The sequence below is a fragment of the Mus caroli genome, chromosome 10, assembly GCF_900094665.2.
Source record: "Mus caroli chromosome 10, CAROLI_EIJ_v1.1, whole genome shotgun sequence".
Classification (NCBI taxonomy): domain Eukaryota; kingdom Metazoa; phylum Chordata; class Mammalia; order Rodentia; family Muridae; genus Mus; species Mus caroli.
In genome coordinates this window covers 78,303,606-78,315,487 of record NC_034579.1, presented here as the reverse complement: position 1 = coordinate 78,315,487, position 11,882 = coordinate 78,303,606, and the positions used below count along the sequence as shown (strand labels likewise).

The following is an 11,882-nucleotide window of genomic DNA, read 5'->3' as shown; positions in this document are numbered from 1 at the left end:
GGAGAGGAGAGGAGAGGAGAGGAGAGGAGAGGAGAGGAGAGGAAAAGAAAAGAAAAGAAAAGAAAAGAAAAGAAAAGAAAGCAGGCTGAGCAAGCCATACAGAGCAAGCCAGTAAGCAGCACCCCTCCACGGCCCCTGCATCAGCTCCTGCCTCCAGATTCCTGCCCTGTCTGAGTTCCTGCCCTCACTGCTTTTGACGCTGTACAGTGATACAGAACTGTGATGGAAAGAAATTCTTTTCTTTCCATTTGCTTTTGACCATGGTGTTTAATCACAGCAATGCTAACCCTAACGAGCACACTCTCCCTTTCCACATCACCGGGGCTAAAGCCTTAACACACCACCACCCTCTCTTCCCAGCCTCCTCTTTACCCCCGTAACTGGGGATCGGAGGCTAATCACCAGCAGCCTGGTTCATGGCTCATGATACTGCGGAACACCACTCTGCTGCACATGAAGGAGACAGACAGCAAGACCGATGGATTCCTGCCTTCACTGTAATCCTGGTCCAGTGGGGAAACAGGAAATGGCTGGACAGAAATGAAGACAGGTGCTCGTGCCTCACTGCCCTTCCTGTCTCTGGGTTGTCTTTGGGGACTCCCGCATAGATCACAAGCACAGCCTTTCCCAAGTGTCTGTCTGTCTGTGTCCCCTTCCCACTAAATCTTCCATGCCTACCTTTGGCTGGCTCCTGCTATCAGCTCTTGGGGATCTCAACTTGAGGCTGTTTTCCCGTACCTCTGTTATGACATCTCCAGCATCTTCCTCCTTTCCTAATCAGAATGTTCCACCTCTGAACCTGAACCCTAAGCTGACTTGAATGCTCCACCTAGGACCCCACCCTCCAGGCTGCTGGTCGGGAAGCCTCTTCCCTCTGTGCTGCAATGGCTTGCATGACTGCTTTCTTGCTGGATGGCACCCTCCGTGTTTGGGTCTTTCATTTCTGTATCTGCAGAGAGTTACCATGCTTGGTTCTAGGAGGCGTACCAAGTAACTAACACTTCCTGAGTACTGAGTATGCACAGTCATTCTTCTAAAGGCTTTAAACGACAGCCACACAGGGAGGCACTACGTTTAGCAACCCACCCTGCCCCATTTTTGATAGGTGAAGGCTCCAAGGAGGCTAAGTACTTTGTTCAGAACATTTCCTGGTCGTAGTAAGTGGTGAACCAAGTCCCCTCCACCAAGTGATGTGCTATAAAAATGGAAGAGTGAAAGCAAAACTCTATTTACCTATGTATTGTTCAGTTAGTGAGTACATCAGTGTCTAACTATGCTGTGCTAAGCAAAGAACACTTGTATTTACTTAGAGCTCTGTAAGAAGCAGGCTGAGCTTACTTGGAGCTCTACGTGTGTCTGTGTGTCTGTCTGTGTGCATCTGACACATGTCCAGAATAAGGTGTCAGAGTCCCTGCAATTGGAGCTGTGGATAGTTGTGACCTGTCCAACGTAGGTGCTGGCAATGGAACCTGGGTCCTCTGTAAGAGCAGCAAGTGCCCCGAACAGCCGAGCAGCCGAGCCAGCTCTCTAGCCCTTAATTAACTCCATGACCCTTTTTGTATGTGAGGGAAATTTCCCAGTTAAAGGGTGTGTGTGTGTGTGTGTGTGTGTGTGTGTGTGTGGTGTTGCAGGATCTTACTATGCAGCCTCAGGCTGGTCTTGAACTAGCAGTATTCTCCTGCCTCAGACTGGTCCTGGGATCACAGGAGCATGTCAAGACAGTTGGCCCTATGGTCACTTTTTGTAAGGAGAAGAAACACAGGGAGAAAACTCACGCGTCAGACATACGATAGTGTAAATCAGAAAGCCCATGATAACCTACTCACCACCAGTCCTTGAGGGGCTGTAATCACGATCAATCAACGTGAATAATTCTGATAGGGACAGACCGTGCAACAAATGGGCCTTGCACAGTAAAGATTTAAAGGGGCTCAAATTAAACCTTCGTCTTTTTTTTTTTTCCTCAGATGGGGAGACAGCCTCAAAGAGGGGAAGTTGTTCACCCAAACTGCTCAGACCAACTGGTTCAGGAGACAAGACAGGGCCTTGTTCCTCCTCCCTGGTTACTTGTCTTGGCCCCGTGCCAGCCTAAGTAAAGATTGGAAGCGCCAGGCAGCAAGTGAAGGATCAGAGCAGCTGCAAAAGGTGTGGCACTTCCTCCAGGCTGTGCCAGGCGAGCATGTTGGTTCCTGACACCCTGAGCAAGACCGATTGGGCAATGGGCCTGTGGTGAGGGCAGAGCCACCTGTGCTGGGGTACTTGGTCATTTCTGTGGAAATTGATGGTTGCACATAGGGTGTAGCTTCCCCTGTCTTAGGCCATGTGCTCTCGTGGAGTCAGTCTTAGAAACACTGATATTTAGAACTTTCCAACCTCTCATTTTTTTAATTGGCTCTCATGGGGAGAGGAGTTCCGAGGTAGAATTATAAGGTCAGGATGGAGGACATTGGATGAGGGTGCTGGTCTGCCAGACTGTGCTGCTCTGGGTAACTTGCCTCTTTTCTGAGCTCCACAGTCTTTCTCACCTTCAACTCTCCTTGACTCTGTAGCCTGTCCTGATTCTTGGGGAGCTTCCTGAGGGTAGGACTGGGGAGGAGGGCTGGAGGGCTGGGGAGAATGGAGGAGGGCTGTGGAGGAGGGCTGGATGGCTGGGGAGGATGGAGGAGAACTAGGGAGGAGAGAAGGAGGGGTAGAGATTGGCCATATCCCTGGGGGTGGGGGAAGGTGAGTGGTTTTTGTCGGAACCAAGCCTCTGTTCCCACCAGAGACTGACACACAGCACCCCCTTACTTATTGATATGAAGTGGACGAAGTCTCTTCACCTTGAGATGGTACAGATACATCAGGAAAAAAATCTAAGGCTGCTCAAGCTACTGAATTTTTTCTGTTAGGAGGTATGTGGTTCAGCATCAGGGGGGAATGTGGTGCCATCTAGTGTCTGATCCTGGGATCACAGGAATGGTATGATTTAAACTCTGGCCTGAGCTAGGGCATCATTACATATAGCCCCTGAAGAGACCTACACATGCACTTTTCTGTGCTGTAAACACCTTTACAACACACACACACACACACACACACACACACACCCTTTGAGAACCTAATGATAAAGAGTCCATCAAGCCTGGAAGGTCAGGCAGAGGGACTTTTAGACCGGTAAGCCAAATTGGGATATTAGTATTCGGTGATAACCTCTCAAATTGTGCATGTGTTAAATGTCACACCCTGGATGGGTCACATGTTGCACAGCTCAGGGGATTGGCCAGGGGAATGGGTTGTCTCTGATAAAAATTTGTTTCCTAAAATGCACCCAGGATCCGAGCCTGCAAGCTCATCCTGTGTACCCCATATTGGCAGTTAAGAAATTGGGTTCTGAGTTCAAACTCCAGCCATACCCCTACCAATCTGTCTGCCCGTGGAAACACTTCTTGTATTCTGTGCCTGGGTCTCCCCACTTAACAAATGGATGTGAAGCTAGCCACACCTACTTACTTCATGGCGTTGGTGTAAGGTTTGAAGTACTTTCAAATCTCTCCACTTGGGACTTAATAAAGGACTCAGTAAATAGTGCTTAACAATTGGCCACGGTGCTGGGAGCTAGGGAGACAAAGCTTGTAGCAAACTGTCGCCTCTAGAGTCCCATGGCTCCCACGCACTCACTCTCACTGACCTCTTAACCCATTTAGGTCTCTGGCTCCTGAAGGCACTGGGAGGTTTTTTTGTTTTTGTTTGTTTGTTTGTTTGTTTGTTTTAAATTTTTTTTATCCTTGCAGTTTCTGAGATGAATACATGGAAATTGTTATCCTGAGGAATGGAAGCTTTGAGCTTTGCGGGCCTGTGATGTCACAGCTTCATGCATCAAAGAGCTTTGGGTTTTCTTGTTGCGCTGTTGGTGGGGGGGGGTGTGGAGGGGGCGTCTTCTAGCTAAGAGTTCAGGCACGGGCAGGTCCTCCCTCAGCCCAACCTGGCCCCTGTGTTCTTTCGTACCAGCTTCCGGCGTCGTTTATCTTCTTCTCATACTTCAGAGAGAGAAACTGGGGTTCCAGTAAGCAAGAAGGAGTACAGGAAGGAGGGAAGTCTGCAGAGAGACAGCTTGGAGACAACACTTATGACTAGTCCTCAAGGAAGCCTTCATTAGGCAAGACTCCCACAAATCAAATGCCTCCCAGTGGTTGTTTCCATATGTGGCCAGGAGAGGGCAGTGTGGTGCAGAGGACAGGTTGGGGCCAGGCGGCTGGCCTTGATGGACTTGATCATTTTGTTGGGAAATCTTTGTTACCTGTCAGATATGAAGCTTGGCTCCAATTTTCCTCATGATCTCTTCTAGTGGAGCATTCTGTAATCCCTACAGGAGAGAACAAAGCAGAGTCAGTCAAGGACTCCAAGGAAATAGGAAACAAGGCCAAGCAGTAGGTGTAGCTGGGAAATTTATTTGTGCCGGGCTCAAATTTCTTTAAGTGAGCCCAACAGGGGGGAAAACCCTTGAATGGGCTCCCCCAGAATCACATGTTTGAGTTAGGAGAGTTATTGAAAGCCCCCCAAGTTATTGAGAGTTCGGCATGAGGTTGTGACCTGGCCTTTCTTGGGGTGACCAATGCTTAATCCCAAAGACACCATTAAAGATGCCAACACCACACGCTGGTGGTTCCCAATCTCTACAGTTTGTAATAATAGGAGTGGCTTTCTTTGGAGACGGACATTCCTTCCAAAAGTGGATTGATGCTAAGCCTGTGGTGGCTTTGGGGTGTCCCTTGGCAGAGACGGAAAGCGAAGTCAGCAGTCTCGGCTTAGCCTTGACGGCCCCAGCATCTCTCGTCTTTGCTTGGGAAACCCTCACAAAGCTTGTTCTTGAACAGTTTCAGACATGTATATAATCCGTTCTCGTTTCTGCTGCACCCTTTCCTCTCTTCTCTTCCTAGGCTCTTTCCTCCCTTCTCATTCTTTTGCTTTATTTTGTGACTTTCTGAGCTTAACCAGGGTGATCTGTGGCTCTATTGAACCCTACTGTGGGTATACAACTGAAGACAGTGACTACCTGTCTTAGTTAGGGTTTCTTTTGCTGTGCAGAGAGACCATGTCAGCCCTTATAAAGAAAAACATTTCACTTTGGGCTGGCTCACAGGTTCAGAGAGTTAGTCCATTACGGCCATGGCAGGAAGCAGGTGTGGGCAGATGTGCTGGAGAGGGAGTTGAGAGTTCTACATCTGGATTAGCAGGCAGCAGGGAGGGAAGGAGGGAGGGAGGGGAGAGAGAGAGAGAGTGAGACAGAGAAAGAGACAGAGAGAGGAGACTGGACTTGGCTAGAGCATTTGAAACCTCAATCCCTATCACCAGTGATAAACTCCCTCCACCAAGGCCACACCTACCCCACAAGGCATATTTACCCCAACAAAGCCACACCCACCTCAACAAAGCCACACCCACCCCACCAAGGTCACACCTACCCCACCAAGGTCACACCTACCCCAACCAGGCCACACCTACCCCAACAAGGTCACACCTACCCCAACAAGGTCACACTTTCTAATAGTGCCATTCCCTGGTGACCAAGTCTTCCAATCTATGATCCTCTGAGGGCCATTATTATTCAAACCACCACACTACCCTTTCCCACAGAACCTTTCAGTAGTCAGTAGTCTACTAAGTAGAAAGGAGCAGAGGCCTAAGAGTCCCCCTCCTTACTCCATGATTGACTATGAGCAGGCCCAGTCTTCTGCAGGCTATTGCCAGAAGCTAGCTGAAGCCAGTAAGAGATGATGATTGATTGAATGGCGGAGTCATACCCAGAAGACAGTCACCACACAGCCCTACTGCCTACTTTCTGACCCTTATATTCTTCTCTCCCTCTCTTCCTTAATGCTCCCTGAGCCCGGGAGGGAATGATACAAATGCCCCACTCAAGGCTGAGCATTTAACTGTCACATTATTATTATTATTATTATTATTATTATTGTTATTATTGTTGTTGTTATTGTTATTATTATCTCTCTATAGAGCCCTGACTGTCCTGGAACTCACTATGTAGACAGGGTGGCCTTGAACTCCCAGACATCCTCCTGCCTATGACTCCTGAGTGCTGGAATTAAAGGCGTGCACCACTATGCTCGCCTATCACATTATTCTTTGGATCTCCTAATTCATTGCCATTCATTATAAAGAAAAGCATTTGTCAATGAGTATAAAAAGAATATTTTGGTGGCAGCTTGGTGTTATTAATTTAGCTAAACAACAGCAGTAGAATTCTCTCCTAGGGCCTAAGACCCTTCTAACTGGGCATATATTACATGACCACAAGTGAACTTTCTCCTACAGAGCAGGCCACTGAATCCAATCAGAGAACAGTTGGTTACCCTCACAACAGCCATGCCATTATTGTACCGTGGGCACATCTGGGGGTTGCTATCGTAGTGTGTAGGGTTAGTAGCTGAGTCAGACCCTGGGTTGCCTTGTTTTCCCCAGCAGCCTGTGTAGCACCCTTTAGCACTGAGAAAGCTAGCCAGCAAGGAAGAAACGTCCATTCAGTTCCAGCTTAAATTTTCTGTATATTGCAACCAAAATGTGTGGTGTCTTCAGCAACAGGGCTTGGGCAATCAAGAGGAATGGCAAGAGCTTGTATTATTTTGGGAGTCTTTGGGTCTTCTCTGAACTAACAGCTCACAGGAGGTACATTTGACACTGGGAGTTTTTGTTCAATACCCATGAAATTTAAAGACAGTATTGTCCAACCCTACCTGTAGGATATCTCTCTCTTCTCCTTGACCTGTCTATTTCTCTTCCTCCAGCTCCTTCCTCCCTCCTCCTTCTCTTCTTCTTCTCCTCCTTCTCTTCTTCTTCTCCTCCTCCTCCTTCTTCCTCTTCTTCCCCCTCTGTCTCTCACGCAAACACATTTTTAAAAAAGATGTATTTATTTATTTTATGCATATGAGTACACCATAGTTGTCTTCAGACACATCAGAAGAGGGCATCAGACCCCTTTACAGATGGTTTTGAACCACCATGTGTTTGTTGGAAATTGAACTCAGGACCTCTGGAAGAATAGTCAGTGCTCTTAACCTCTGAGCCATCTCTCCAGACCTCTCTCACACATTTTTAACCTATATCTTTCATTGCCTACAAAGTAGCACGTTACCACATGGATTTTTTTTTTTTTTTACATACCCCTCACTTGGGTTAACCTTCCCTCTTTCTTGTCTCCCCTATGACCACACTATGCTCAAACTCCACCTCCCTGCCCCTGGATTCTTTCCCTGTTTTCTCAATGTGTGGGTGTTTTGCCTGCAAGCATGTCTATATACTACATGCATGGGCTCTCCTTGTTTTTATACCACCTGTGTTTTGTCCCCCTCCCATAAGATAGCTCTCATTACAATGGCCCTATTCTTCTCTCCTATCTTAGAGTCATTTAAGAGACAGGATCAAGGACAGTAAAGGTTTCACTTGTCATTGAGGGTCAGGCAGGCTTGATGGGTAGCTCCAAACATGTGCATCCTCATTGAGTTCAATGATTCAGAACACCACAAATCCAGGGCCAAATGTGTGAACTTGGGACAAGGAAGACTTGTTTAGGACTCTCCTGCCATGATTCTCATTTCCCCACTGCTGGACTTAGACCTGAAGCTATTGGAGATGAGACAACTGAGTGTTTAGGAACATAGGCTTGGGGGACATGTGAGTTGGGTGTGTGATTTGAGACAAGTTACTTAGAATTGCTATTGTCTTGGCTCTTCACTTGTAAAACGATGGCCATTCTAAGCAGAGCCTACCTTATTGCATATTGGGGAGATTAAGTCTGGGCAGAGCTTGAAAACATTACAATGGTGATGACTTATTGAATATAAACACTCTTGACTCTATTACAGAGTCTCATGTGTACCGAGAAAACAATTCCAGGAGAAAGTACATTAGAGTTGTGTTGTCTCCTGTTCCTACCAAGGTAGGATAAAGACTGGAATTTATCACCTGTTTGAAACAGCTCAGTTGTAAGGATAGAGTAAGAAAGTTTCAAAAGTAGGTTGTCACTGCTGTTTTAATCTCAACTCATTTATTCACTATAATAAGTGTAGGAGTGGGTTTAATTTTTTTATTTTTAAAATTTATTTATTTATTTATTTATTTATTTATTTATTTATTTACATTATATCCTGACTATAGTTTCCCCTCCCTCCTCTCCTCCTAGCCCTCCCCAACCCCTCCACTCCTCTTCCCCATCTCTTCAGAAAAGGGGAGGCCTCAGTCAAGTTGCAGTAAGACTAGGTACATCTCCTACTGAGGCTAGAAGAGGCAGCCCACTAGGAGGAAAGGGTTCCAAAGGCTGGGAACAGAGTCAGAGACAGCCCCTGTTTCTTCTGTTAGGAGCCCCACATGAGGACCAAGCTACACAACTGTTACATATACAAATGTGCAGAGGGCCTAGATCAGTTCCCAGCATGCTCTGGTTGGTGGTTCAGTCTCTATGAGGCCCTATGGTCTCAGGTTGGTTGATTTTGCAGGTTTTCTTGGGGTATCCTTGACCCCTCTGGCTCCTACAATCCTTCCTTCCCCTCCAAAACAGGATTCCCCAAGCTGAACCTACTGTTTGGCTGTGGGACTCTGCATCTGTTTTCGTCACTTGCTAGGTGAAGCCTCTCAGATGACAGTTACGCTAGGCTCACATCTGCAAGTACAGCAGAGTATCGTTAAGAATGTCGGAGGTGGACTCTCTCTCATGGTATGGATCTCAAGCTGAGTCAGTCATTGGTTGGGTATTCTATCAATTTCTGCTCCATCTTTACCCCTGCACATCTTGTAAGCAGAGAAAATTGTACGCCGAGGGCTTTGTGGCTTGGCTGGTGTCCCAATCCCTTCACTGGAAGTCTTGCCTGGTTACCGGAGATGGCCCTTTCAGGGTATGGCTATCCCCCATCGCTAGGAGTCTTAGCTAGTGTCACCCCCATATGATTCCTGGGATTTTCCATTTCTCTAGGTTTCTAGCTCACCCAGAGATGCCCCCCCCCAGTCCAGTTGTCTCTCCCAATATTCTTTATCTCTGTCCCATACCACCTGATTCCTCCTGTTCTTATCCCCACCCCTTCCCTGTCCAGTCCTCTTCCCCCAACCCCTCATCTACCCACGATATCTATTCTATTTCTCCTTCTCAGTGGGATTCATGAGTCCCCCTTGAGCCCTCCTTGTCACTTAGCATCTTTGGGTCTAAGAATTGTAGCATCCTTTACTTTATGGCTAATACCCACTTGTGAGTACACACCATGTTTGTCTTTCTGGGTCTGGGAAACCTCATACAGGATGATCTTTTCTAGTTCCATCCATTTTTTCCTGCCAATTTCATGATGGCGCTATTTTTAATAGCTGAGTAATAGTCCATTGTGTAGATGTACCACATCTTGTATTCTTTGGCTGAGGAACATCTGGGTTATTTCCAGTTTCTGGCTATTACTAATAAAGCTGCTATGAATGTAGTTGAGCAACTGCCCTTGTGGTATGGTAGAGCATCTTTGGGATATTTGCCCAGGAGTGATATAGATGGGTCTTGAGGTAGATCTATTCCCAATTTTCTGAGAAACCACCAAACTGATTTCCAAAGTAGCTGCACAAGTTTGCACTCCCACCAGCAACGGAGGAGTGTTCCCTTGCTTCACCTCCTCACCAGCATGAGCTGTCACTTGAGGTTTGGATCTTAGCTGGTTCTGACAGAAACAAAATAGAAACAGGATTTCAAAGATGAGGAAGTCAAGGCTTGAGGAGGCTGATGTAACTCAGAAAGGTCACTTAGCTAGTTAGAGATAAAGATCTGGACATCTCCGTTTTCTCTGTTTATATTTTGTTGTCTGTTGAGACAGAGTCTTGATATGTTAGACATCCTCCTGGTAGGTAGATCCTCCTACCTTCTCTGAAGTTCGTTTGTTTGTTTGCTATGTATGTATGTATGCATGTATGTATGTATGTATGTATGTATGTATTATTTTGGTTTTCTAAGACAGGGTTTCTCTGTGTAGCCCTGGCTGTCCTAGAACTCACTCTGTAGACCAGGCTGGCCTCGAACTCAGAGATCAGCTCCTCCCTCTGCTTCCTGAATGCTGGGATTAAAGGCGTGCACCACCACTGCCCAGTTGTCTCCTGAGTTCCCAGTACAGAGATTAAAGGCACGTGTTACCACGAGAGGTACTGTCTTGAAGACTCTGTGCCACTGAGAAATAACCCCATTCATTAGGGAGATGGAGGCACCCTGCACCCTCCTCTTCCAGGCTCTATTCAACCTACCTCAAATATGTGGACTTCTCTCTCTGTCATGGCTGGGGGATGAGGCGTTTAACGTAACCTCCAGTGCCTACCTCAAAGGTGTTGCCTCTGCGGGCTTCCTGTTCACCCACCAGACTCTTCTCTTCTCAGCTCCCCTCTATGCTACCAAGATGGCTTCCCAAGGGAGTCAGTATTCCCAAAGACTTGGGATCTTCCTATCCTCATCTCTCTCTTTATTTTTAATATTTTATTAATTCCTTTAGAATCTCCTACAATGTACTTTGATCATATTCTACCCTTCAACTCCTCCCACCCCTTCCTTCCTCCCCAGCCAGCTTTGTGGTTTATTTATTTATTTATTTATTTACTTATTTATTTATTTATTTTACTTCCCTATTGCAGCCCCCCTTTTCCCAGTGCCCCTTCCCACAGCCCGTTCCTACCCCCTCCCCTTCACCTCTGAGAAGGGAGGGATCCCCCTGGGCACTAACCTTCCCTGACATCTCAAGTCACTGCAGCACTAGGCGCATCCTCTCCCACTGAGGCCAGACCACGCAACCTATTTAGGGGACCAGGATCCTCAGGTGGGCAACAGAGTCAGGGTAAGTCACCATTCCAGTTGTCAGGGGATCCACATGAAGACCAAGCTGCACATCTGCCACATGTGTGTGTGTGTGGGGGGGTGGGTCCAGCCCTTGCATGCTCTTTACTTGGTGGTTCAGTCTCTGGGAACACAAAGAATCGTTAGGTCTTATTTCAAAAGCCTGTACTTGTCAAAATTGGAAAATTCTCATCTCTCTTCTTACCCTCCTGTCCAGGTGCCTACATCTCTCTGTCTCCTCTGTTCCTACCTGGCTTACTCCCTAGGCCACACTCCCTTGGAAGTTCTCTTCCATCAGGCCTGGCTTCCCACTCTCCTTCTGGCTGTTCTGTGTAGATTACCACGAAGACTGACACACGGAAGAAGCTTATGAAAATCACCGTGCTCCATGTCACCGTGCTCCATGTCACCGTGCTCCACGTGAGCTCATTATTTCCTCTGCCCAAAGCCTTCTTGTCCAGGAAACCATATGGGAACAAATAGCTCTCCGATCTGCCAGCATCTCACGTGTGAAACCTTCCTCCCCATCACTGTCCACAGCTGGTGACCAAATCCCGGTGGCAACTGTTTCCTGAGAACTGCCCCTGGTCTATGAGCAACTTGTCTTGCTTGGGTTCTTGCCCCCTAAACAGTGGTCTCACGTACCCCAGCCTGAGATGCACGCAGAGCCATGGTGGGTTTTAACAAGGCAAATCTTATGTCATGCCCTTGCTTAAAACCATAGTGTATCATGGTGTTTACAGTGAGGAGGAGTGAAGTGTTTGATGACAGGCACATAGAAAGCTGGAAGGGCGAAGGAGTCTGCCACGAGGTTCCAATGTGAAGGAGCAGCACGTGCTTGAACGGAGCCTATGCGTTAAAGATGTTTCTGAGTAGGTGGGCATGATAGCACATACTTTTAATCTTGGTACTCAGGAGGCAGAAGCAGGTGGATCTCTGTAAGTCTGAGGTTAGCCTGGTCTACAGAGTGAGTTCTAGGCCATCCAAGGGCTACATAGTAAAACTCTGTCTAAAGAGGGAGGGAGGGAGGGAGGGAGGGAGGGAG

General features: G+C 47.3%; 1 long non-coding RNA gene across 1 annotated transcript in view; it reads right to left on the bottom strand.

The window, feature by feature from the left end:
* Positions 1 to 726, bottom strand: part of LOC110302877 — a 5,438-nt gene extending 4,712 nt beyond the window's left edge. The window contains exon 1 of the long non-coding RNA XR_002378871.1: positions 679 to 726. This is a non-coding gene — a long non-coding RNA (uncharacterized LOC110302877). The remainder of the gene's footprint in view (positions 1 to 678) is intronic.
* Positions 727 to 11,882: the final 11,156 nt, after the last annotated feature.